We start from the raw sequence: 25,325 nt of genomic DNA, 5'->3' as shown, positions 1-25,325 counted from the left end.
GGGGCTATACAGAGTTAATTGTATACTTCTAGACTGGGCATGGTTAGGGGCCCCAGCCCAGGGTTTTACTGGCAATCAACTCCCTTAAAAATAAGAAACATCAATCATTTTGTTTCTGAACATTGACAAGTCTTTCTACACAACCTATTTAAAGTGTAAGGTCCCTCTGAGGTTGTGAATTCTAAAGAGATCCAGCCATGGGTCACTTCTCCCCAGATCCTGACCACAAATAGCCAAAAGTAATACAATGGCAGGGATGGTAAGGAAGAGAGTCCTGCCTCTAGACTCTGCCCAGGCTGCAGATACTGGCTGGGGTAGAGCAGGCATGCAGAATAGACTAGTCATGCTTGGGCCAGGTGCCTAGGCAAGTTTTCCTGAGGGCAAGAGAAGCAGAAAGATGGCATAGCTAACCCTCCATCTCAGAGGGGAGCACAAGAGAGCCCCCTGCCTGTGTCCTGCCCAGTCAAATCTCAAATCTTTGTGCTGAGATATTTCTGATCCCCTGAACAACTTTTCCTCATAACCTGTGATGTACACTTGAGCTCCCCGTAAGATCACCATGGAGGTGGGTTCTGAGCCCAGCATTCTAAACTTGTTTTCTTTTCTTTAGCTGACAAATACAAACTGTATATATTTATGAGAAGTGGTAAGGTGGTGGAATGAGCAAAATCAAGCTAATTATATACACCACCTCACATTCTTATAATTTCTTCAAGATGAGAACATGGAAATTCACTCTGCTGGCAATTCTGAACTATCGAGTACATTGTTATTAGTGCTAGTCACCATGCTGTGTAAGATCACCAGAACTGATTCTTCTTGTCTAGCTGAAATTAACCGACATCTCCCCTTTCTTCTTCCACTGCAACCACAGACTTGGTCTTGAGGAGTCCCGTATCCAGGAAACAGACAGAGGCACTTTCCCACTGGCCTCCTAAGGGCTAGCCAGCAGATGATCACCCCAGGACACCCCTGCCTCCATCCAAGCTGGGCCAGGAAAGCAGGATGGGTGGGGGCTGGGCAGGCAGGTGTTTAGCTTGACCTCAATCTTGCACCACAGACAACTCTATTCATTGTATAGACACTCAGGTGGGGTCCCTTAGTCCAAGCCCCTGCCTTCCTTCCCCAGCAGATAAAGGCTTTAGAAGACACCTCTGAGGCCAGGAGGTGGTGCAGGCCTGTAATCCCAGTACTGGGGAGGCAGAGGCAGCAGGATTTTTGAGTTGGAAGACATCCTACGCTGCATAACAAGACCTGTGTCACTGGTGGAGTGGCTCAGGTGGTAGAGTGCCTGCTTAGCAAGCGTGAGGCCCTGAGTTCAAACCCCGATGCTGAAAATAAATTCAAATTCAAGACCCTGTCTCAAAATAACAAAGGCCCTTCTGAAGGTGGGGCAGAAAGGAGGATGTACTTTAGGATTGAAGTCTGCAGGAGGATCTCCACCTTTAAGCTGCAGTAAGCAGTTAACACTCTGCTTTTTGCCAGAGAAACTGGGTAAAGTCAAGAGGACACTTGAGAAACACCACACAGCCCCAGCTCTAGGGCTGGCAGTGCCAGGGAGATGCCACTGTATCTCAGCTTTGACAAGCAGAGCTAAAAAGTGACTTTGGAAGAAAGAAGCAGACAAGAGTCATCTTCCCCTTTCCTTTTCTGTCTGGCAGTATTGCTGAGCCCCAGGAGATTGGAGGGGCTAACTGTGCTGATCTGGGCACTGGGAATAGTGGGGCTCAGGAGACATGGACAGGGCACATCTGTACCTCCTTTTCATGCCCCACAGCCTCTGCCCTGACAGTTCCTTGTCACCTCCCCTCTGCTACTTTAATGGCTAGAAGACACTTCTTTTGGGTCAGCTTCAAGAGGTGTCTCTACAATATTGCAGGGCAAAGCTCCTGCATGTGGGATGACCCAATGGAAACTTCTCTCATGTCAAGAGGTCCTTCTAAGGGATCCTACACAGCACCCTCTGCCCTAACTGTCACCTCCCTATCTGCAGTCACCACCTCAATCTACCCTGAGGCTTCGATTCCTAACTCCACCTCTTGGTGTTAGGAAATGGCTCTTGGTGTGTCATCACAATCCCCAGTGCCAGCCCATCTCCCCTTGTCCACAATGCTGCCTTTACACAACAAATTAAACAGCCCAGCACCCTGCCTGGAACATGTCCTCCCTGATCCCATTGTCCTGTAGACAATGTGTGTGCTTGGGAGACCTTCAGAATCTCGTACTGGGCTGGCTTGCATATAGTTCTGCCCTCCTACAAACTTTACCCTCCCATGGGCTCAGGAGCAAATCCCCATTTCTGTACTCAAGATTTGTCAAACTCCAGATCCAGGTCAATGACTAGAACAGAATCACAAAAGCTAGCGACAGCCTGAAACAAGACTTCTGCTAGGGCTGGACCAGAGTGGTCTGAAGCAGCCCCACCATGACTCCTGCAGCAAGGATGCACATCTGGCTCAAAAGAACATGACTGAATCCTTGCCTTCAGAAGTTTACAACCTGAGACCTGCTGCTCAGCTCAAGGACCAGCAGTGGGAAGAGGCAGCACCCAAAGGTGACAAGGAAGAAATCGTCCTCTCTTAGGACTCAAGGACTTTTCAGTTTGGACCTTTAGAGGGAAGGGTATGAGAAGAGCTAGGAAAAAAACTCCAACATCCTCTTCCTTCAGTGATGCTGGCCCTATGATGCTATGCATCAGTGGCCAGGCTGGGGTGTCAGAGAGGGACTGAAGGGACAGAAGACCAGGCCAGACTAGCAGGTGCCTAAACTAGCCAGCTCCTCCCTTCTCAGGTAGTGTCTCGAGCCAGACAATGATGAAGCCAGAGCCAAAGGAATGAGAGGGAAGGGCATCAGGAAGCAAAAGACATAAATTTTGGCTCTTCCTAGCCCCACCAAAGAAGCCCTTGCAAGGCAGCCCTGACCTTGCCAGTCTGTATTGTGACTCAGCCAGTGAGATACCATATTGCACAATCACTCTGGATGGGGTCTCTGAGTGCATCAATACAGAGAGAGATGGAAAGGCAGAAACAGAACTGAGAGGGAGAGAGAGCACTGGAACCTGTGGATGAGATTAAGAAAAAGAGAGAGAGAGAGAACAAGTTGGAATTCATTTTTAAAAGGGCAAACAAAAGCAATTAATGTGGGCGGATAGAATCCCTTGCTTCAGAGGACTTTGCCGAGTGACTGGAGACCTGGCTGCTGTTCTGTGATTACAGAGACGATGGGAGGTCTGTCACTGGGGAATTCCAGAAGAAATGAATCTCCTGCCCCACCTGGGGGCTCCAGGATGAGGGAAGATCCAAGGTGAGGGGAGGAATCCTTGGGAAGCATGTGCAGAGCAGTTATGCGTGCATCTGAACAACACACACAGCGAGGATGTTAAGAAGTCAAGGCCATCCACTGCATCCTTGCTCCAAAGGCTGCCAGGGGGTCAGAGCATATGTCAGATCCTTGAGATCAAGACATCAAGGCTGTGCTCAAGCCTGTAATCCTAGCTAGTAGGGAAGTAGAGATCGTGAGGATCATGGTTCAAGACCAGCTCAGGCAAAGTGTTCATGAGACCACCTCATGAGTTCATGAGCCATCTCAGCCAATGGCTGGGCATAGTGGTGTAGGCCTAACATCCCAGCTACACAGGGAATAGGAAGACTGCCATCCAGGCTGGCCTGGGCATCAATCGAGACCCTATCTCAAAAATAACCAAAGCAAGAAGGGCTGTGGGCATGACTCAAGTGATTGAGTACCTTCCTTAGGAAGCCCAGGCCCTGAGTTCAACCTCCAGTGCCACTAAAAAAAAAAAAAAAAGAGAGAGAGAGACATCATGGCTGGATAAAGTGGGGGGAACCCTACTTGATACCAAGCACTACCCTGGAAGGTTTGCATGTCTTCCTTCCTTTCATCCAAACAACTTTATGAGGTAAGGATTATCTCTCCATTTTACAGATGAGGAAACCAAGGTTCCACGTTCCCAAACACCTAGGTTTGAATCATGGCTCCATGACTGTCAAACTATGTAACCCAACAATGTCACCCTGAACATGTGATTTAACCTGAGTCTCAGCTTCATCATCTTCAAAATAGGGACACTGCTACTAATGTCCCAGGTTGAAGTGAAAAGTCAGATAAAACTCCCAGCCAGTGTTCAGTAAATATTCATTCTCTTCCCTCCCACCCCTCTTCATTCAGGAAACTTACTTGTTAATTAGTTTAAGAGACAGTGGCGTGTCAAATGTTTAAAAAGGAGGGGAGGAAATAAAATTTACCAAGCCCTTTTACAGGGGCAGGTACTTTGTAAGGTCTTCAGGGTGGGGCATGGAGACCAACAAGAACGTGACAGAGTCCCTGCCTTCAGGAGTTTACAACATAACCAAGCCAAGCCCAAGATCAACTGAGTGCTGGTGATGTGTGGTAAGAGCTGTGGAAGGCAAGGGAAAGACACAGAGCCTTGGGGATCTAGAACAGGAGGGAGGAGGGATGCAGGAGGAGAGGGAAGGGGCTGAGAGATCACGTGGCTTCTGAACACAGGCAGGAGTCAGAAGCAGAGGTAGGACGGGTGGGGCCTCTCGTAAGGCAGACTCTGGAAGGAGTCATAGGATACCAATCAATACAGGCTTTCAGTCTCCAAGAGCGGGAGATCAAAGATGGCTGCATATTCTTTCTGCTCCTCCCTCTGAGAGGCAGAGTCTATTTCCTGCTCTTTGCATCTGGGGGTGGTCAGCCCAACAGAATAAACAGGTATGACTGTGTGATTCAGAAGCACAAAAGCATATGAAGCCTTGAAGTTTCCACTTGAGTGTCTTGGAATGCTTTTTGGTTTGGTTTTGGTGTATGTTTTGCACTGCTGGGAATGGAACCCAGAGTCTCATACATGCTAGGCAAGCACTCTCCTACTGAGCTATATCCCCAGCCCAAAGTGAATTCCCTTCAGACACTCTCTCTCAGAACCAGCAGCCTTTCTAAGGAAAGCCCAAACCATGTAGCAAGGTCACAATGAAGGTGTTCAGGGTGACAAGCCCAGACTCCCTGATGACAGCCAGCATCCCCTGCCAGCCATGTAGGAAACCGTCTTGGCTGTGAGGCCAGGGGAGCCTTCAAATGATGGCAAGGGCAAGAGACGGCCTGAGCAAGAAGCACCCACCTCGCTCACTGCTCCAGAGAGCCCTGGGCGGTAATATGCAGTGCTGCTCTGAGACTGGAAAGTAGACTCAGGAGCCATGCTAAAAATGGGGGAGGGTGGGGTAGAATGGAGGGGAAAGTGGAAGCAGCTGTGTGTTGAGAGAGTGAGGGAGGGACTCGGCAAATCTCCCGGTATTGCCAGCTCTCCACTCTCCCCAACTCTTCCCGACAGGATACCAGATCAATACAACTCATGATTCAATTTATCCCCAGGGAAATAACTGGAGGAAAAATCAGTATATACAAAGATGTTTAGAACAGAGCTATTCATAACAGCAACAAATTGGAAACATCCCAAATTCTTGGTAATAAGAAAAAAGCACTCCAGCAATGCAGTAACATGACAGAATTATTTACAGCTATTTAAGAGGACAGATTTATAGACCATTGTCATACCTGGCAGTATTGGTATAAAATAACATCAAACAAAAGAAACACATGACAGGGCAATAGCCACATACCAATTACAAGTATGTAAAAACATTAACAAAGATCCAAAGGAAACACAATAGGCATATGCTTTAATAGCTACTTTTTTTCTTTTTTAGGCAAAGTTGATTAAGTACCATTTTTAAAAGGTACAAGTTTAGGGGATGTAGCTTTGTGACTGATGGAGAACTTGCCTGACACGTGTAAGCCCTGGATTTCAATCCCAGAACACACAAAATGGTGTGTGCCTATAGTATCAGCTGCTCAGGAGGCTGAGGCAGGAGGGTCACTTGAACCCAGGAGTTTGAGAACAGCCTGGGCAACATAGCAAGACTGTCTCAAAAAAACAATGATAACAACAATGACAAATACCTCACAAATCCTAAAACGAGGGTCATGATTGCACGGGAATTAGTAGAAGGCAATGTTTTGGAAGATTGGAACATGCTCTCTGTCATCCAGGGAATTTGGGTAAAATCTCAGGCTTGAGGCAGGAGGAAGGGAAGGCATGAGCAGGATGACAGGGATGGAGTGAGTGGGGAGGGGGCTGCAGCATCTTTTTCTCAGCAGGGGAGCTGAATGTTAGAAAACAAACCCACCATGTTTGCTGACACACTGTAAAGAGAAGAACTCATACAAAAGCCACCCATTATCCCATAATTATTGTCTCTCTCGTGCCTGCAATTAAGGGCTGTCTGAGAGGCGGCTGCTGGGGTAAATAGATGTTCACCCGCATTAGAGTCAATCAGCCAGCTGAAGGCCAATTAACAAGCCCACTGCAGAGACACTGTATCCAGCAGCAACTGAGAGAGGAAGCAGATGACAGGAGATAACACACATCCTGGGCACAGTCATGTCCCAGAGGCAGGAAAGGACACTCAAGGCCACAGCCTGAGCTCCACAGTAGAAGAGAGTCTAGGCTCAAATGAGTGAAGCTGAGCAAGTCCTCCAGGTGCCAAGTCACGTTCCTGGGAGCAGGCCTCGGCCTATGGGAGGCTATGGAGGGCAAGAGAGGCAAGAGAAAGCGTCACAGGGGCTGCCACCTGAATTACAGGAGACAGAAGGCAAAGACAGGAATCAGAAGCCATCTTGACTGACTCCCTGACAGGACTTATGCTGGCCTGTGGCTCTTTTTCTTAAGCAGCAAGCTCAGAAACACAGAGGAATTGATGTCAGAGAAGTCAAAGCTGACATTTATGCAGAGAAGAGCAGGAGAGTAAGCAGCTGATAGGAGCATCCCCATTCTTCTCCCAGGGATTTGGGGAAAATTGGGGTGTCTCACAGTTCTGCCCCATATACACTGTGCCTGGTCATGCTGCTGCACCAGACAGTCAGGCCCTGTTTCCTGCCCCAGACCATAGCCACCAGGGCTCAGGTCAGGGGACAAGAGACCCCAGAAGATGTGTCTAGGCTGCCAGGACGCCTCTGAGGTCAGAAAGGCAGGTCATGTTTGTCAGGGAGCATTTGGTCCAGGACTTTGCCAAAAACTTTTTTAATGTTCTGGAAACAGTTTTATGTTTGTCCCTAGGAACCTGGTCAGTAGGAGTTAGAAGAGGACTGAGGATGTCACTTGCCTAACTTGGACTTTAACCTCACCACACACACACAAACTTTGGAAGATAAGACAGGATCCCACCTCTCCTATCCCTCCCCGGTGAATGATTAAGATCGTACTTCTCAAATTCATTGTGCACATGACTCACCCAAGGGGGGGGGGCTCATTAAAACTGAGATTCTGATTCAGTAGAGGCCAATGAGGCCTGAGATTCCACATTTCTTACAAGCTCCCTAGTAATGCAGATTCTGCTAAGCTGTGAAGAACCAGGATTTAGAGACCTTCAAAGGAGTGGTGGCTCATATCTATAACTCAGCTACTTGTGAGGCAGAGATAGGAGAATCAAAGTTAGGGTTATGGTTTAAATGAGTGAAACCCAATCTCAAAGAATAAGTCAGGCATGGTGGTTTACACTTTAATCCCAACTACCTGGGAGGCATAGGAAGTAGGAGGATCAATGTCTGTGGCCAGCCCAGGCAAAAAGTGCAAGACCCTATCTAAGAAATAATGAAAGGAAAGAAGGGTTGGGGCATGGCTCAAGTGGTAGAGCAATGCCTTGCAAGTACAAGGCCCTGAGTTCAAACTAAAAAAGAAAGGGAGGGGGGGGTTAGCTATGAAACCTGGCACTCTGAATATGTTTGAGGTCCCTATGTTCCTTCCCCTTTATCCTGAAAACTTTGAGAAGTAGAGGAACTAGAATTGGAGGTAAGGAAGGTCCCAACAACACACACTCAGCTCACTTGAGAAGCAAATGCATTGAGTGAACAAAGAAGAAGAGAAAAGTCTTCTGAGTTCAGCTCAGTGTGCATCAGGGATTTTCCAGTGGAACACCAGATGGCAGAAAGGCATTACACAAAGGACTCAACACTCTCATCAAGAGTTTATGTGTGTCTGGGACCAGTGTGAAGGTTTTGGGTTGCCCTTGACACTGACCTCCCCTCTAACTCACATGTCTTTTATGTAGGCTAGGTGACATCTAAGCCTAACAGCTCTCCATGAGACAATCACCTGGGGATTTCAGTACAATGAGCTCAATTTAAACACCAGTGATTTTCGAACTTAGTCTCATATAACAGAGACACATTGTCAAGTTGGAAAGAATCAGAATTCCATGGAGCAGACCACATCTAGGGTACTGTGTTCAATTCTAGAGTGCTTATTTTAAGAGAAGATTAAAGCCACTATGTACAAGTTGCCCACAGTTGCCAAGCTTTTGACATGGATTAATTCATGTAACTCTCAACAACCCTGTGAGAGATACTATTATCACTTACATTTTACAGATGGGTAAACTGAAGCTTAAGGAGTTTAAGGATTGTAGCTAGGTAGGCACAGCAGGTAGACAGATGCCAGAGCCTGTATTTTTCCCACTGTGTCATATGGTCTTTTGGCATTTGTCTGACTCTTGATGACAAACAAGATAGCCCAGAAAAGGACAGCTAGGATGTTGAACTAAAACCAAAGTGTGAAGCTAGAAGAGGAAAAGTCAAAGTCAAAAGTCAGCATTAGGGAAAAACAGAAGTTGAAGTTGTCCAACGATGGGAATGCTGTTGCAGAGCATATCTTAGTCAGTGATGCCTGGCCAATTGCATGCCTGGGACACTGGAAAGGAGTCAGCCACTTGCGAGGAAAGCTGAGTCAAATAAGAATTCAAATCTCTCTCCTGTTGTGGTCTCTCTTTTGGAAAAAACACATTCTGATACTTGGATCACAGTGCTTATAACAAGCTACATGTAGCCCAAACTTACCCACTGATTCTGGGGTGAATGATGGAGAGAAAAGAACTTAGACTAGGCTAGGATGCCTGTAAATTGAGCCCAAGGGAGGATTGTGGGAAATATGCAAATGAGCTGCTGCTGACACCTCCTTATTCTCCTAACCTGTTATCTCAGGAGATTCTTGTAGGAGTGACACACTCCTCTAATCTAGCTGAAAATAGCTTGCTCCTTCTCAAGGAAATATTAAAGATATAGAGAGCCAAGTATAAGAATTATGGGAGAGGAATAGCACTTCCTAACCCAGGTTATCCTGTGAACCAGTAATTTACCCACATTATCCAAGCAGACCTGGGGTGAGAGACAAAGCAGTCTTCCAAGAAGGGGGAGAAGGATGAACATGCTATGATCCAACTCCATCTGTAAACCCTTCAGCCAGTGATGGGGTCACAGCAATCCTGGCTCTAGGCCAGAAGGCAGAGAATTACCTCCCAGCCCAGGAAAAGATGTGACTGTGGTCAGGGTTAGATCTAGAGTCCTCTTAACCCATCCAGAAGCCTAGGGAAGATAGAGGAAGGTACTTATCAAGAACAACTCATTGGGGTTGAGCATAGTGGTTCACATCTGTAACCTCAGCTACTCTGGGCACAGAGATAGAAAGGACAGAGGTTCCAGAACAGACTGGGAAAAAGTTAGTGAGACCTCATCCTAACCAACAAGCCAGGATGGTGGTGCACACCTGTCATACTAGCTATATTAGGGAGGCATAGGTAGGAGGATTAAAGTCCAAGGTTGGCCCTGGGAAAAACCAAAGTCTCTAGTCAAAATATAACTAAATAAAAAAGGGCTGAAGGCATGACTCAAGTGGTAGAGTGCCTCTGTAGCAAGCACAAGGCCTTGAGTTCAAATCTCAGTACTGCCAAAAAAAACCACACACTTATTTTGAGGCATTATGCTAATTGCTATGTGGAAGAGATGCAAGCTTAACAGACAGAAAAACATATATGTAGAATATATATTGCAGACAATTTCTACTTCCAACAAGCCGATTTAGCTAATAAAAATCACTTTTAAAAATATAGCTTAATAAGTGTTGATGACTTTGACCTTGGTTCTGACATCATATTTGGAGAATGCTGGGTCCAATCGAGATGCCTCCCCTCTAGATTCAAGAAAGTCCTTTCTGGGGACTAGACAGCCTCTCTATCTCACACTCACCACCCACCTACTTTCAGCCAGACTTTCCTAATAAGGAAGCCAGAGGAGCTGGACCAGATGTGTCCATCAAAAGTGTCTGAGCTTGGCCCTGTTGCTGCCTACAGCTTTCCTTTCTCAGTCACTGGGTCCCACTCCCTTAGAGATCTCTCCACCTCTGCTGTGCCGCCTCCAGAGGTCTCTGTCTCCCTCTTCTTCCCACTTTCTTCAGATCTGGGATCTGGCACCATGAGCCAAATCTCGAAGGATCTCCATCTTGCCCCCTCAGAACCCACATGCCTGGTGACTTGGGTTCAGCCTCACCCATAGCACAAGTCCTTAAGAGCTGATGAAAAAGTATCCCCATGAACAGAGCAGCAGGGTCAACCATGATTCCTCCTGTTCTCTTTTCTCCCATACTGTGTTCTAATCCCCACCACCACCCCCAGGATTGGTCTTCCAAAGAGCCACTGGAACAAACCCTCCTTTCTCTGCTGTGTCACCTGAGCTCAATGGTGAGGGGACAGCTTGCCCAACATCCCAGGAACTATCCACACCTGCATTTAAACTCACACAGGAAGAGTGACCAGGGTCAAGGGGATAACAAGGCAGAGCAGAAAGGGACAGGAGTAGCTACAGGGTAGAGAAGAGATGGAGTTAAGACCATCCTGCCAGCTGCTGAGATGACAAAGTTCATCTAAACGAAGATCCTGGGCTCTAGATCAGAGAATCTTTTGCAGACCCTTGCTGCAACAGGAGGGTCTGGCTGCAAGAGCAGCTGCTGCCCAGTAGATGACCCACTCCCCAGGAGCAAATGGGCAGGAAGTAGCTGAACACTGGCACGAGGGCACAGTCTCTGGTTCTCCCACCACCCAATCCTACCTCTGAGCCTTGCCTCGGATTCCTTGTGACTTTTTTCTTGTGAGGTCTAAGGGCCCCCTCCCCATATGCATATGAACACATTCTGGCCTTCCAGAGCAGGCAACATCTGCCACCTGCCTCCTCCAGGACGGGAAGCCTGGACTCCTGGGGAAAAGAGGCCAGCTGGACACCCTGAGCAGCCACAAATAAGCCATGACTGCCAGGACATGATTATCTTACTGGGTCGCATACCTGCTTTCACACTTGGTCAAAAGGGGCAATAAGCCAGGCAGCAGTGGCTCACGCCTATAATCCAGCTACTCAGGAGGCAGAGATTAGGAGATCATGGTTCAAAGCCAGTCCCAGGCAAATAGTAGTACATGAGACCCTATCTCAGAAAAAACCCATCACAAAAAAGGGCTGGTGGAATGGCTCAAGTGGTAGAGTGCCCGCTTTGCAAGTGAAAAGCCCTGAGTTCAAATCCAGACATACCACACACAAAAAAAAAATGCAAAACAGGGCTGTTGGAGTGGTTCAAGTGGTAGAGTGCCTGCCTAGCAAGCATGAGGCCCTGAGTTCAAGCTCTGCCACAAAATAAATAAATAAGTGGAGCAATGAGAGATCTCAGGGAGAAATCATAGAAATATCAGTAAGTTCTAATTCTGACTCCTCCCCACCTCCCAATGTGACCTTGGGTTAGAGGCTCATCATCAGAAATAGTTTCTTCATAGGTTAAAAAAGATAATAAGAAGCCCCTTGGGCAAGCTGTCACAGTGCCACTCCATTCATCACTGGGCACTGAGCAATCGCCTTGCTCTCTGGTATCGTCAAGTACCTCTTCTCCTTATTGGAAGCCCTCCATTTCCCCACCTTCTATTCACCAGTCAGAGACAGAAATGAACACCCCACTGGAATTACCTGCCACACCAGCCTGACAAATTACAAAGGGACCAAGAGCCAGAAATATCAAATCAAGAGCCTAGACCACAAAGATCTCTCTGACTGCTCTCATTTTTACAGTTGGAAGGGTTGCCACTTGTGATGATTAATCTTGATCATCACCTTGACTGGATTAAGAATTCCCTAAAAGATAAGTAAAGCCCGACTCTGAGGGTGTCTGTGAAGCTGTTTCCAGAGACGATTAACTAAGCAGGGTCGGGGGAAGACTTGCTTGGAATGTGGATGGGACCATCCCATAGGACGGAAGCCTGAATGGAAAAAAAGGGAAGAAGAGAGCACATCAGCAAGCACAGGTGTTTTCTCTCTTTCTGATCTCCGACTGCCATGATGTGAGTGGCTCTCCTCTTCCATACCCCCCCACCTTGATAGACTGAAACCTCTGAAACGCTAAGCTAAAATGCATCCTTCCTCCTGTAAACTGGTCACGTTATAACAATACAAAGTCGAACACACCATCCAGATCGGTGGGTGCTAAGTACATTAACAAGAAGCCTAGAAGGACAAGGACACAGCTAGGGTCCAAGCTTCCTGCCCCTCCTCTACCTCCTCCCTGGGCACCAGCCACCCACATGCTTGGCAGTTGGAGCTATAAATGGAATACACCCAAAAGGAAAGGAAATGCCTCTCAACTGTTAACACCTGTCCCATTCTTCTGTTTGCAAAGGGCAAAGTCCCTGTGGGAAGGGAGGGACCATCTGAGTGTCCCCTACAAATGCAAAAGCTGGGTCCTGAGAATGGAAAACAAGTTAAACTCACAAGCACAGTTGAAAATAGAGCCCAGTGGTATGAATTCCTCTACAGGCTTCTGGTTCTTACTCCAGGCCTTACCTTTATCATGAAAAATATTTATAGGGCCAGCATTCTACCTAGCTAATACAGAGCCACTGTCCCTCCAGGGCCTGCTGGAGGGCCTCTGGCCACTGAGCTTCCCCAGAGAACCTAGTGCGTGGTGGAGCCCAGACCTGGCAGCCATCCTGCTGACCAGCATCTCCTCTGTCATACTAGAGACAATGACAAACTGGCTTCTCTGGGGACTGGTTTAAGGCTTCCCTGCAGAAATGTCTCCCAGAAGCCTGAGACCTGCAGACACAGCTCCAGGACTCTGAGGAAGAACCTGCCCTCAGTTGCATCCAGCCCAGTTTAGCAATCAGAAAAACCTTGTCAGAAGGGGTTCTTCACAGGAGCCAGCCCCCACCTTTCCAGCCCTGACTCACACTGAGGAAACCCAGATTGCTCAGATCAGCCTCCTTTTTCCACAAGGCTCCTCAACGCAGCCTTCTTAGTCCCTGAGACAACAGACAAGAGACCCAGCAGCTCTGGGTATGGTTCCAGGTCCTCGATTTTCAGGAGATGGGACAAATTCTTTGGAGTGTTTCGATCTGTTTCTCTCTATACAAGAAGAATCCTTCAGTTCTTACAGCAAGAATAAAACTTTGCTACAGACTCAGCATAAGGAAGAGCAGACCATAAACCTGAGCAACAGAGACCCCTGTTCAGGCGTTAGCTCTAGGGCTTGCTGCCTCTGTGACCCTGGGCAAGTGGTGTGACCTCTCAGGCTCACAGGTGGGAGTTGTGAGGACCCAACAGGTGACATGTGGGAAAACTGAGAAGAGCCTGAGGCTTTTTTTTCATGCTCTCACTGTTTCTCAAACTCAATGTTAGTGACTCACCAGTGGGTGTGAAAGCAAGTTGAAGGGTCAAGACTATATTTAGGGAAAAAAAAAAGAAAAGGCAGCTTCCTGGAATACACCAGGAAGCTAGTTTAAGTGTAACACACGTGTTGCTGGATCCCAATGAAAAATGCATTTTCTACTGGGTGCAGTCAAGCATTCAATTAGGTCTTACTTCTGAAATTTCCTTGAAGACATGCTCACCTGTGTAACTTGCTTTCTGCCCTCAGCACATGGGATGATAAACTCCTTAGGGTAAGAGCTGGGTCTCCGGGTTCTCAATTCTACCCCTCACCCCACTCCATCTCCTCCCTCAGACAAGGTTGCACTCTCGACATAGCTGGTTCTGGGCTGAATGCAACTACATTGCACTCCAGCAATGGAATGCAGGAGATGACTTTCATATTGAGAGAAAGAAAGAGAAAGTCAATACAGAAGGAGAAGAAGGGGACTCACTGTGGACAGTGCTGGCCCTAGAGATCCAGGGCAACCCCTGCATTTTACAGGTGAGGAAACTGAAGCTCAAATAGGTTTCGTTGACCATGAGAAGGGAGGGACCAGGACTGAGATCTGGGTTTGGAAGGCCCAGGGCTTTCCTACTGGACTCAGCTACCTTACTCACCACCAGGGAGAGCTCCGGCAGAGCCCCATCAAATCTACCAACCCTCCTGTACTGGGTAAGACATCTCCCACCCGGACACACACACATACACACCCACAAGGGTGGAGATAACACAGCATCCTGTCCTACCTGCCTTTCTTTGGCTTTCCCAGTCTCACGAGGGACAGAGAAGAAGGCTGTGCTGGGGGCATCTGGGATTTTCTTCCTCCTTGTCCCACCCTTGTCTTTCTGTGTCTCTTTTTGAGGCTGATTCCCCCAGCTTACCACCCTCTTCCCCCCAAATACCAGCTAACTGGTTACCCAGGCAACCCAGCTGGGAGGCTGCCAGTTACTATGGCAACCCAGCATGGCCGCTGGGCTGCCTAGCATAGGAAGGTCAGGGGACCAGCTAGGCTACCGAGCAGCTGGGATGTAGCTGGCAGAAGCAGCCCCGGCCAGGAGGCCTACATGACTGAGGGATTTAGCTCCTGCTGTCATGCAACAGCTTATACAGCTTATGATTCCCAGGAAGCAGGCACCCCAACTTGGAGCATGAACCACAAGCTGACCTCCCTGGTTGTGTCGTCTAAGCCTGATTCCTCCAACCTTCTCAACAGAGTTCTAGTCATCTCTCCTCGGGGACAGTTTTTTAGACTGAGCAGTCGCTGGCTGTCACTCATTCTGACCTTCACTCTCTGTTCTGAGCGCGTTCAACAGACAGCATGCATGCAACATGCATGAGACTCCTCATGCATGCGCAGACTCAGCATGAAGTATACTGGCAATAATAATAAGGAAGAGCTGGGCTGGGGGTGTAGCTCAGTGGTTGAGTGTTGGCCTAGCATGCACAAAGCCCTGGGTTCGATCCCCAGTACTGCAAAAATAAAAAAATAATAAAGAAGAGTTAATATTTTCTAGTACTTACTATGCTGAGAATAATCTAAGTGTCTCCCGTGAAGTTTCTCCATTGATCCAAACAAGCGTATGATTCCACTTTGCAGAAACAGCAAAGGAGACTTAGAGAAATTAAGGGACTTGTTCAAGGTCACAGAGCTGAGATGAAGGGTATGGACCAGCTTCCTGAAATTCCTGGAGCTACTGGCTTCTGCTCTTCCCCCACCAAGCTACCACGTGGCCTGGCTTTAAGGAGACGTTTTGAATATTTGTTAAATGATTATTCAGAGCCAGCTATTTTATTCATTCTACCTTGTTTCACCTCATCCTCACTTCTGTGAAGGTATCCTCTCAGATAGCTCTAGTATTCACGTGACAGCTTAGGAGACTGAGACCTGGAGAAATTTTTTGTTGTTTTGTTTTGTTTTTGAGACAGGGTCTCACTATGCAGCCCAGGCTAAGCCGCAGATCAGCATCCCAAATGCTGGTATTACAGGTGTGCACCGCCACACCCAGCTCTGAGACGCAGAGAATTTAAGTAACTTTCCCAAGCTAATGAAACCTGGTTTAAAGACCTTAAGCCTAGATGAGTCCCTTCCTCAGGAGAAAGGTCAAGGAGGCTGAGCGCTCTTTCTTGGCCACCAGCATAGGTAGCATGTGTTTCTATCAGATTCAGGAAATCATTTGCTCACTTGTCTGCTCCCTTCTGAGACTGTGAATTTAAAAATTTATTTTTGCAACCTACGACATCTCGGTACAAAAATGGAGTTATGGAGTTATTACTCCCATTTTCGAGACAAACAAGCAGATCAAAAGGGGGAGGACATTGGAGTAGGAGGGATCCTGGGTTCTACACCTCAGTTGTGATTCTAACACGTCTCTGAGCACAGCATCCCAATCACTACACCCCACCCACCACCCCACCAAAGCAGGTTTTCCTTCCCCACTCGAATCCTCCTTGGTTCCCTACAAGGCAGCCTCAGTTTTGGGTGAGGCAAGCAGGCTACCTACATCCTCCGGAAAGCCACTGAGAAAGCTCATGAGGATCCAGGAACCAACAAAACAGAAAAATGACCTCCCACCCAAGGCCAGGTTGAATTTAACGGACACATTCCAAGCATTTGGCTAATTAAAAAGCCAGCAGGGTAGATGCAATTTTAGACACGTGATCTTCTCACCCAACTGCTTGGACTCAGTGAGGTCACAGCTAAGGAGGGACCTCACCTCCTCCCAGGGCTCTGGGCCACCTCCCTAAGGAGCAGAGCTCCAGACCAATCCCAGAAGACAGGTGTTCCTGCTCTAATTCCTAAATCTACACAATTAGGGCTAACCCTCCATGGAGGCTAAGTGGAGGAACTGGAGGACTCGATAAATGCCTTCAACACGTTTTCCACCAGTCCGTGGCCTCAGCACCTGTCTGGCCTCTGAGTGAAAGAAAGCACTGCCTTCTGTTATACATTGTTCAATAATAACCAACACTTGTGGGGTTGTTTGCAGTTTACAAAGCACTTCCACATGTATTGCTCATCTATGGATCAACAAGGTAGGTGGGTAGTGATACAAACATCAGTTGTCATATACAAAGGCTCAGAGAGATGAAGTGACATGCTACAAGTTATACAGCTAATAATTTGGACCAGAATTAGAATCCACAACTTCAATTTCAAGATAAGCCTTTTTTTCCCACCAACTCTCTTATTAACACACAAAACAGAATTGGTTTATCGGGTCAGCTTGTGCCACTTTGGAAAGGTATAAAGAGAGCACCTCTTTGCAAGGGAGGATCAGGAAAGGAGGTGCACTTGTGATAAGGGGTGGGCAGAGGCCTGGCTGCTGGAAGCAGACTGTGATAGTATCGCACAAGACAGATGACACTAAAGGAGCCAAATTCTCTTCCACCTGCACCTGCCACAGGAAGCCAAAGCAAGTGTGACACCCCAGGATATCGTCCTGAGGAATGGGTATGGCCACTTCACCACACTTTGCTGGTGAGATTTCACCTGGTGTGAGACACCAGGGAAGCTAGGGAGAGAACATGAGGATCACTGGAGGAACAGGGGTATTTAACCTCAAACAAGGAGATTGGGGGGTTGGGGGGAGAGGAGATCATGACCCCAATCTTCAGATAACTGTTTTCATGCAACTCGGTAAGCTCATATAAATACAAATATCGCTTACTCTCCTCAGCATGATTCTACATGTTTTACATATGTGACCTCATCTGTCTTTACAAGAAACCTATGATAGGCAATATTATCTCCATTTTCCAGATGGAGAAGCTGAGGTACAGAGAAAGTCATTATCAAGGCCATCTCACAGAAGTAGCAGAGCCTAGCTTCAACCCAATTTGACCCCACGACTGTGCTCTTGACAACTGCACCAAACTGCCTTTTAAGAAAAGCCACTTGAATGCTGGGCACCAGTGGCTCACGCCTGTAATCATAGCTACTCAGGAGGCAGAGATCAGGAGGATCGAGGTTTAAAGCCAGCTCAGGCAAATAGTTCCAGGAGATCCTATCTCGAAAAAAACACATCACAAAAAAGGGCTGGTGGAGTGGCTCAAGGTGAAAGCCCTGAGTTCAAACCCCAGTACCACAAAAAAAAGAAGCCATTTGAAAAATATGCTTGTTAAATGAACACATTGCATTACGTATTATTGCAAATATGAACTTTCCACACTTCAGATAGCTTTTTAAAATTTTAAATCTTAGCTAGGTATGGTGCAGCATGCCTGTGATACTAGTACTTGGGAAAGACAGAAGGATCAAGAGTTCAAGGCCAGTCTGGGCTACGTATGTATTGGGACCGTCTCAAAAAAAAATAAGCGGGGTGCCGGTGGCTCACACCTGTAATCCTAGCTATTCAGGAGGCAGAGATCAGGAGGATAATGGTTCGAAGCCAGCCCGGGCAAACAGTTCCGAGAGACCCTGTCTCAAGTAACCCTTCATAAAAATAGGGCTGGTGGAATAGCTCAAGGTGAAGGCCCTGAGTTCAAGCTCCAGTACCGCAAATAAAATAAAATAAATGAATAAATAGATGGATCTAGTCATACACCTGTACATAAATTCATGAAACTACATATACCAAAATGTTATAGGTATATACCAGATCTCTGAGAAAAGAGAGAAATAAGAGTGGTTTTAAACTTTTCTTAACAAGCTTTCTCACTACTTTTATACTCACAGAATAGTAATTAAAAAAAAAATTACTCTCCCATAACATTAATTGTGTCTTGGGATTTATCCTAAGGAAATAATCCAAAATATAGAAAAAAGATTTGTTAAAATGTTCATATTGTGTTCATTTGTAAAAGAAAATAAAACTAAATGTGCAGCACAGAAATGGCATGTCCACATGCAGACACCATTTTAATAAGAAAATCAATTCTCTCCCCATGTGAAAGAGAGGGCGGGCATGTTCTGTGAGACTTCAGAACTCAGATTTTGACCCAATATAGAAGAATATCCCCACCATGCAGGAGGATGCTTGTGAGGCAAGGTACTCGTCACTGGGGCGCTGCCAGGAAAGGCTGCCTTAGGGCTCGCCAGGGCTTGGAGGAAAGCTGGACCAGACATTTTTGGAGCAGCATCTGAAGGTCTTGTGCTGAGAGGTTCCACCTGAGACACCCCCCCGACTGAACAACTCCAGGAAAGCCTTGTGTGGAATCAACTTCCTTTTGCTTCCCACTTAACCTCTAAGTGTTTTCCCACACAAACTTTGTTCTTTTAGGGTGTGTGAACTGGATGGAGGCCTGCCGGCTTGCAGAGTGCCTCAGTCTTATGCCCACCCAGCCATGTGGCCCTGCCAAGCAAGTCATGCTCCCCCTAGCCCAGCACCGACCTTCCTCCTACCCTGCCCGTGGGGACCATGTGGACCTGCCAGGATCATGCCAGTGACCTCACTGACTGTCGCAACAGGAAGGCGGTAAGGAAACTGATCTGGAGAATGACAGCTTGGCCAGCATCAGCTGGGCACCCCTAGCTGGGGCACAGTCCAGACCACCCCAAGGGCTGAGCCTGAGGCCACCACTGGGCCTGGGCGAGGGAGATACTGCGCTGGCAGCCTAGAGCCAGGGCAGACCGCCTGGCTCCCTGACTTCCTCAATAATTACTTCATTTACACTGAGCAGGAAGAAACTAGCTCAATCATCCAGGCAGACACGCGAAAAGTAATTATCTATGTAATATGTCCTGCACCATCGCCTTCCTGGGAAAAGGGGAAAGAAGCTGAACCCCTGGGGGTCCGCTTTGTCTCCAGCCTGTGCAGCAGCCCACCAGGATTAATTACACACCCACACTAACATGTGTCACCTCGCCACTGATTGGGAAGCCAAGGTCTTTTAACAATTCATATCTGTAGCCCAGCACTCCGCGTGCTTGTGCAGACACACAGAAACCCTCTTGTTTCCACAAGGAAAGCCCCAGGGCCATGCCAGGCGGGGTGCCCTGGGCCCCTCCTGCCACCGCCTCCGGGAGCCAGATCTGAGCTGGCTGAGCCTCCTGCAAGGGCTTCTTCTACCTGCCCCTCTCCACCAACCGGCTCTGCTCAGCCCAGCCCAGGCTAAAATGCAGCTATTTGGAGGTAGATTCTGCAGCCTGGAGTCCCAGCCTGCAGAAACCTCCCAGGTGTCCCCAGAGCCTGGAGACCAGGCCTTGGGAGATTTGCAGGACTGGCCCTCCAGTGCCTACACAGCCATCTGGACAGGGGGCTCAGGCAGAAATGCCAACCAGGGCCCCACCCCCACGTGTAGGAGACTTGCAGGTCTCCTGCGCCACCCAAGATGCCAGATGGAGGGCAGGCTGTCTAGGGGGTCTTGGGAAGAACTGCCCAGCCCTGAAGGCCAGAGCCTCCCAGACACTGACTCTGGGTCCTGTCCTCCGACCACTCCTGCCCTCCCCACCTTGCCCTAGGCAGGCTCTCCTGTCTCAAAGGGCATCTCCCCTAGCCTCTCCTCCCTCCTTCTCCTTCCCCTTTCCTTGCCCCTCCACCACAGCTCTCCTTAGGCCTCTCTGGACAGCTTCCCAGCTTCCCTCCCTCCCCAGACTCCTCACACAATAAACCCTGGGCTCTCAGCAGCCTGGCCTATCATTATAAATGCTGTCCCCTCATTCCCACCACCCCTTGCCCACGTGCCAGGCTCCAGTACCCCTAGAAAGCTCCCCACTGAATCTGAGACCCCAGCATTCTGATGCCCCCTAGGAATCCAGAGCCTCTGACACCCTGTCCCATAAGAGACCCTCTGCCCCTCTCAACTGAGGAAGGTGAGCCCTCTGGTGCTGACCTGAACCTGACCCCTGAGTCCTCTCCACCTCTCCTTTCTGCTTGTCACCACTCATTCCTTCTAGCAGATTGGAGGCAGGGTGGCACTGGCTTGGTGCCTCAGCCAGGCTAATGCTTCTCCCGCCCCGCCCCCCGCCCCTCAGGAGGCTGGCAGCCCCAAGGCTACCCTCACCCAGGGATGCCATTCAAATGTAATCAATTCACACAGCATCGGCCCTTACTGGGGATTCTGGAGGGGGTGGGGGCACAGAGAGGGCTATAATTAGCATTCTTAGCATCCATGATCCCCAAGTAACACTGCCAAGGCTGAGGATGGAAGGCAGTGCACCACAGTGCACACGGCCCAGGCTCACACAGCAGGCAGGAAGGCAGGCGGCTGCCAGCCCTGACCCGAGCCCAACCTTCTCCTCCCACCTCACAGATCTGATGCATCAAAACAGACTCACCGGCTTGGTTTCCCAGGTGTGATCTCGCTGAGAGCGCTAACTCTGCGGTCCCTCCCCCGGGCTCAGGCCAACTGGGGTCGTCCGCCCCCGCCCCTGGGGGGCCCCTTCTGAAGATCGGGGCACTGGATCTAATCTGATCTAATCAGTCATCTCTCTGGCTAGCAGGTCCCTGGCGCAGGGAGAGGATGCTGTTGTGGTTACTGCAGGATCCAGAATCTTTCCCAGGCAGAAGCAGCTGGGCATGCTCCATCAGCTCCCGTGGGGATTTCAGGGCCACGTGACTCTCCCTCCCCAAGCTGTCACTTAGGATCAGGAGTAAATAGTCCCCGGAAAGGTTTAACTCCATCCACACCAGTGACAAGCTGTTAACCACCCTTGCAGCCTGCCCCCTGGAGAGGATGGGGGCTGTTAGGTACAGCCTCCCTGGCCTCCCACAGCCAGAACAAGGCTGCCCCCCAAAGGGGATGTGGACCAGCATTGGGGTGACTGCATTTTTAGAACCCTCCCACAAGAGACTGCAGGAAACCAGAAACTGCCCAGGAGCCTGGCACCATGCAGGGACCTCACACGCCCCGCTTGTCTGTGGTCACCTTCCAATTCTGTAGGTGTACACCCTGAGAGGAGAATGTCTATGGGTGTCAGGAGGGCTTGGCTGGGGCCCTAATGCCTCTGCAACACCCCCTCCCCCCAATACAATGAATTTAGAGAAACAGCATCCAGAGAGGGCTAGAGCCCATTACGAAATGCTTGGATCTCCTAGTCCTCAGCTCAAATTTCCAATGACCTTGGACGAGGATGCTAACCAAGCAGGGGGCACGGGTGTTCTGAATTATTGATGGTGAGAGGAAGAAGGGGTTCAAACATTGGGGCTGTAGACAAAGAGGCTCTCTCTCCTTCTCTCTCTCTTTCACTTCCTCTCACTCAACAGAAACCCTAATTCTTCATAACCAGAATCAGAAAGATGGGGATTTGCACCTGAACCTCCAGGCAAGTTCCCTGGTCTCAGTTCCATCTGCCCCTTAGACTCAGAGTTGGAGACAGAACCCGGAGAGCCCCTGGAATCACATCTGAACATAGAAATACTCCAAGCAGAGTTAGACGAAAGGTATCTGGTAGGCCCCACCTACATGGTAATTTTATCTTTTTTAATTTGTTCGTAGAATGACTTAAGCCTCTCTTCACTCAAATCCAAATGAATTTCTTCCTCTAAGATGGTCCATTTTTACCACCAGAAGCCAGTTTCTTTACAAAGAATTTGCTTTCCCCCTTCCCTTCCAGAGTCCAGGAGGAGTGGAGTGGGGACAAGGAGGAGGTCTAAGCCACACCCACTCCACACCCCACAGACTGGGGTAAAGTGGGGGTTGGGGAGGTTCTGAAGGGACCACTCTTCCCAGTCCAGGCCAGAGCTGGGAATCTCAAGTTAGGGGGGCACACAGAAGCATAAAGGCCCTCGGGAAGAGTCCCTTGCCACCCTTTTCCTTTCCCCAGCCAGTTGAGATGCCAAGCTGGCCCTCATTGGCTCTGAGAAAGCCACTCAGCTGAAAGGGCAGGGAAGTTGTAGGCAAGGGCCCAGTGCCAGGCAGGACTTATTAGGCTCACCTGCCCCAGCTCTCCAGGACTTGGCAAGGATGCCTGGTACAGGCAAGGCAGTCTGCTCCCAGGGAGCCAGAGATGAAGGGCTACTGGGGGGAGGGGAGGTCCTCTGGCCTTGAGGAGCTGATGGAGCAAAGTAGGGTTGGGACAAGAGATTACAGCACCTGAGAGGGGGACAGGAAGAGGCCAAGGACCCCAGCCCACATCCCACACTATTCTCAGGCAGCTGGAAAAGGCAGCCGACAGACGGGCCTGCTGGGCGGGTTTCCTCTCTGGCAGGCAGAGGGTAAGGGCTGCAGACGAGTCCCTGGATCCTCCCAGAAGCCTGAGGCAGACATGTTGATGCTTCTGGGGGATGTGGGAGCTTAGGGGGCATAAGGTTGCTTAGGGGGCAACCTTAGGGTTGGCAAGGGCATGGTGCCTTTGTGCTGAGGAGCAAGGTGCGAGATGCAGCATGAGAGTCTCAGGGAACCAGCAAGAACAGGTAAGATAGAACAGAAAAAGCAAATGCCCTTTGCCAAATCTGAACTCCTCCTGTTAGCCCAGAGATCGGCATGACCCATCTGGGGAAGGGAGAACAGAAGGCAAGAGGGAAAAATGATTGCTCAGGAGACCTTCTGTGGTCCTGCCTCTCTGCTCCAGATTCAAGGCCCTGTGGCTCAAAGGGTCAAGTCCAACTTCTCAGTCACTATTCACAATCCCTGAACACCCTCAAGTGTCATCACTGCCCCCATCACACAATCCTGGTGGCCTGATGGACTCACCAACCCTCAGTGTTCATACTTTACCCTGGAACCTTAGCCACATGGTCATCCCTCTCTCCAGAATGTTCTCCCTCCCTCCAGAATGTACCACCTGGTGAAGTTCTCTCATGGCTGACTAACACATAGCCTTTGGACCAGCTACTTGATTACTGAGCCTCAGTTTTCCTCATCTGCAAATGGGGTATGCCTGTAGTTCACACCAGTCACTGCCTACGCTGTCTCATTCTTTACAGTCCTGGGTGTTACTTGCCTTACTTTTTTTTTTCTTTTGTTATTCATATGTGCATACAAGGCTTGGTTCATTTCTCCCCCCTGCCCCCAATCTAAGGACAGAACTAGTCTGGCCATTATACCAGAATTGCTGTCCTATGTCTTCTCTCCTCCATGTTGTCCGAAAAGTTCCTAGAGAGCTTTGTCTGAGGATCCACAGGTTGGGTTCTGTGTAGACTCTGAGTGGCCTGGCACAACCTCAGAGGAGTCACCTACCAGGGTCTTACTTCCCAACCCTTGAGCATCTGGGAGCAGAGCCCTGGCTTCTACATCCCTGCCTCCCAGCAGCTCCTGGCCTGGCTCTGAGTAGCTTATGGGTGTGCCAGAGGCCCTGGTGGATGCCCAACAGTCTGTCTGGCACCTTCCCAGAGGAATTGTTCAGATCAGAACAAGGAAGAAGTGACAGGGTTGAGTGGGGCTCCCTGGGTGGAGGAGCAGCTGGGATTATCAGGATGCAGCTCTGCAGGCCATGTCCTCGCCACATCTCCCTCCCTGTCAACCATGGAGAAAGAGGCCTCTTGGAGACCTAATCAGCAGGTTACACAGTGCTGCTTGAGCAGGAAGCTGGGGAAAGACAGACAAGGGCTGGAGAAGATCAGAAGGCCTGTGGTCAGGGGTGAGTGTTACGTAGCTGGATCTGAAGCCTCAGAACAAAGACCACCCTATCACAGTGGTTGAGATGTGCCAGGGGATGACCAAGATGGCCCTGGCAGCTCCTAGACAGGACCATCACTCTAGGGACTGAATTCATGAATTACCAATGAGCAAACCCCTGTAAGACATGGCGGGTACAGTCGTGTGTGCTCTGGCACTCTCTTGTGGACTTACTTAGTAAGTGCACACAGGCCTGCAATGGGCTCTACTCACCTCTACACCTTTGTTTCTTTTCTTCTCCCCACACCTCCTTCCCTGGGAAATGAAACCTTGAGAACTTCAGCACACTGGAGCAGTACCATGATAACCATCCCTCTCCCTCAAACACCATGAAGTAAAGACTTATGACCCACAATTAGTATACTGAGTAAATGTCAGTACTTACTCATTGAAATTTGACTTATTCACACGAAGAAAAAAAGCTCCCCAAGTTCTCTGTATATCTGACTTTTGTTATTACTTGCTGAGGTAATAACTCTGGGGTCCTCAGAGTTTCTAATTCACCCACTAATCAAATGTCATAAACTGTAGTGTGCCTGGGAGTCATTCCTTCCCTCCCTTGTTCAGTAAGGATCTACTGAGCCAGGTGCCAAGGATGCTGGAGGAGGCTAGGCATTATGCTAAGAGCACAGCTGTGACATCATGCAGACACCAGGCCTGACAGCTGGGCATCATGGTTCGCATCTGTCATCATAGGTAAGAGGATTGAGAGCCAAGGCCAGCCCAGGGCAACAATGTGACACCCTACCTGAAAAACAACTAAAGCAAAAAGGGCTGTATGTATGGCCCAAGTGGTAGAGAGCCTGCTTAGCAAGTATGAGGTCCTGAGTTCAAACCCCAGTACTTCCAAATAAAGAAGAGAAAAGAAATGGCTACTGTCATTTCATTACAATACACAATAAAAAACAATTATTATCTGTTGTCAGACTTTCTAGCCACCCTGTGTCACCCGAAACTAATGACTCTCAAGAGTTCAGTCCTCCATCCCTCCATCACTTGGAAGTAGGTGATGTTGGCAAGAAACATGAAGTCTAGTCGCCCTGAAGGCCCAGCAGTCTGTTCCTGTAAACCCTCTATGCTCAGGTTAGAGAGTTACTGACACGTGTACCAACCAACAACTACACACAAGCGGCATCCTTGAAGGAGGGACACCACAAACAGGGTCTCGAAGGAAGAGCAGTGCTCGCCGGGGGACACAGTCCACACTGGTGGAGCACCTGTGGGAGCTTGGACATGCGGGAGGCATGTGGCTTGGTGTGGCTAG

The 25,325-nt window shown here is 49.0% G+C and overlaps 1 protein-coding gene across 3 annotated transcripts in view; it reads right to left on the bottom strand.

Moving 5' to 3' along the window:
• Plekha6 (pleckstrin homology domain containing A6) overlaps positions 1 to 25,325 on the bottom strand; it is a 133,124-nt gene that overhangs the window by 96,512 nt on the left and 11,287 nt on the right. The window contains exon 1 of one of the 3 annotated variants that reach the window (XM_074048570.1): positions 20,781 to 21,037. The exons of the other annotated variants lie outside the window; for them this stretch is intronic. The gene's annotated coding sequence lies outside the window, so the exon portion shown is untranslated. Of the gene's footprint in view, positions 1 to 20,780; positions 21,038 to 25,325 lie in introns of those variants that run through there. 3 annotated transcript variants of the gene reach the window in all.

This window comes from Castor canadensis, chromosome 11, assembly GCF_047511655.1.
Source record: "Castor canadensis chromosome 11, mCasCan1.hap1v2, whole genome shotgun sequence".
Classification (NCBI taxonomy): Eukaryota; Metazoa; Chordata; class Mammalia; order Rodentia; family Castoridae; genus Castor; species Castor canadensis.
Note: the sequence above shows the minus strand (reverse complement) of the source record. Positions and strands in the feature narration are given on the sequence as shown.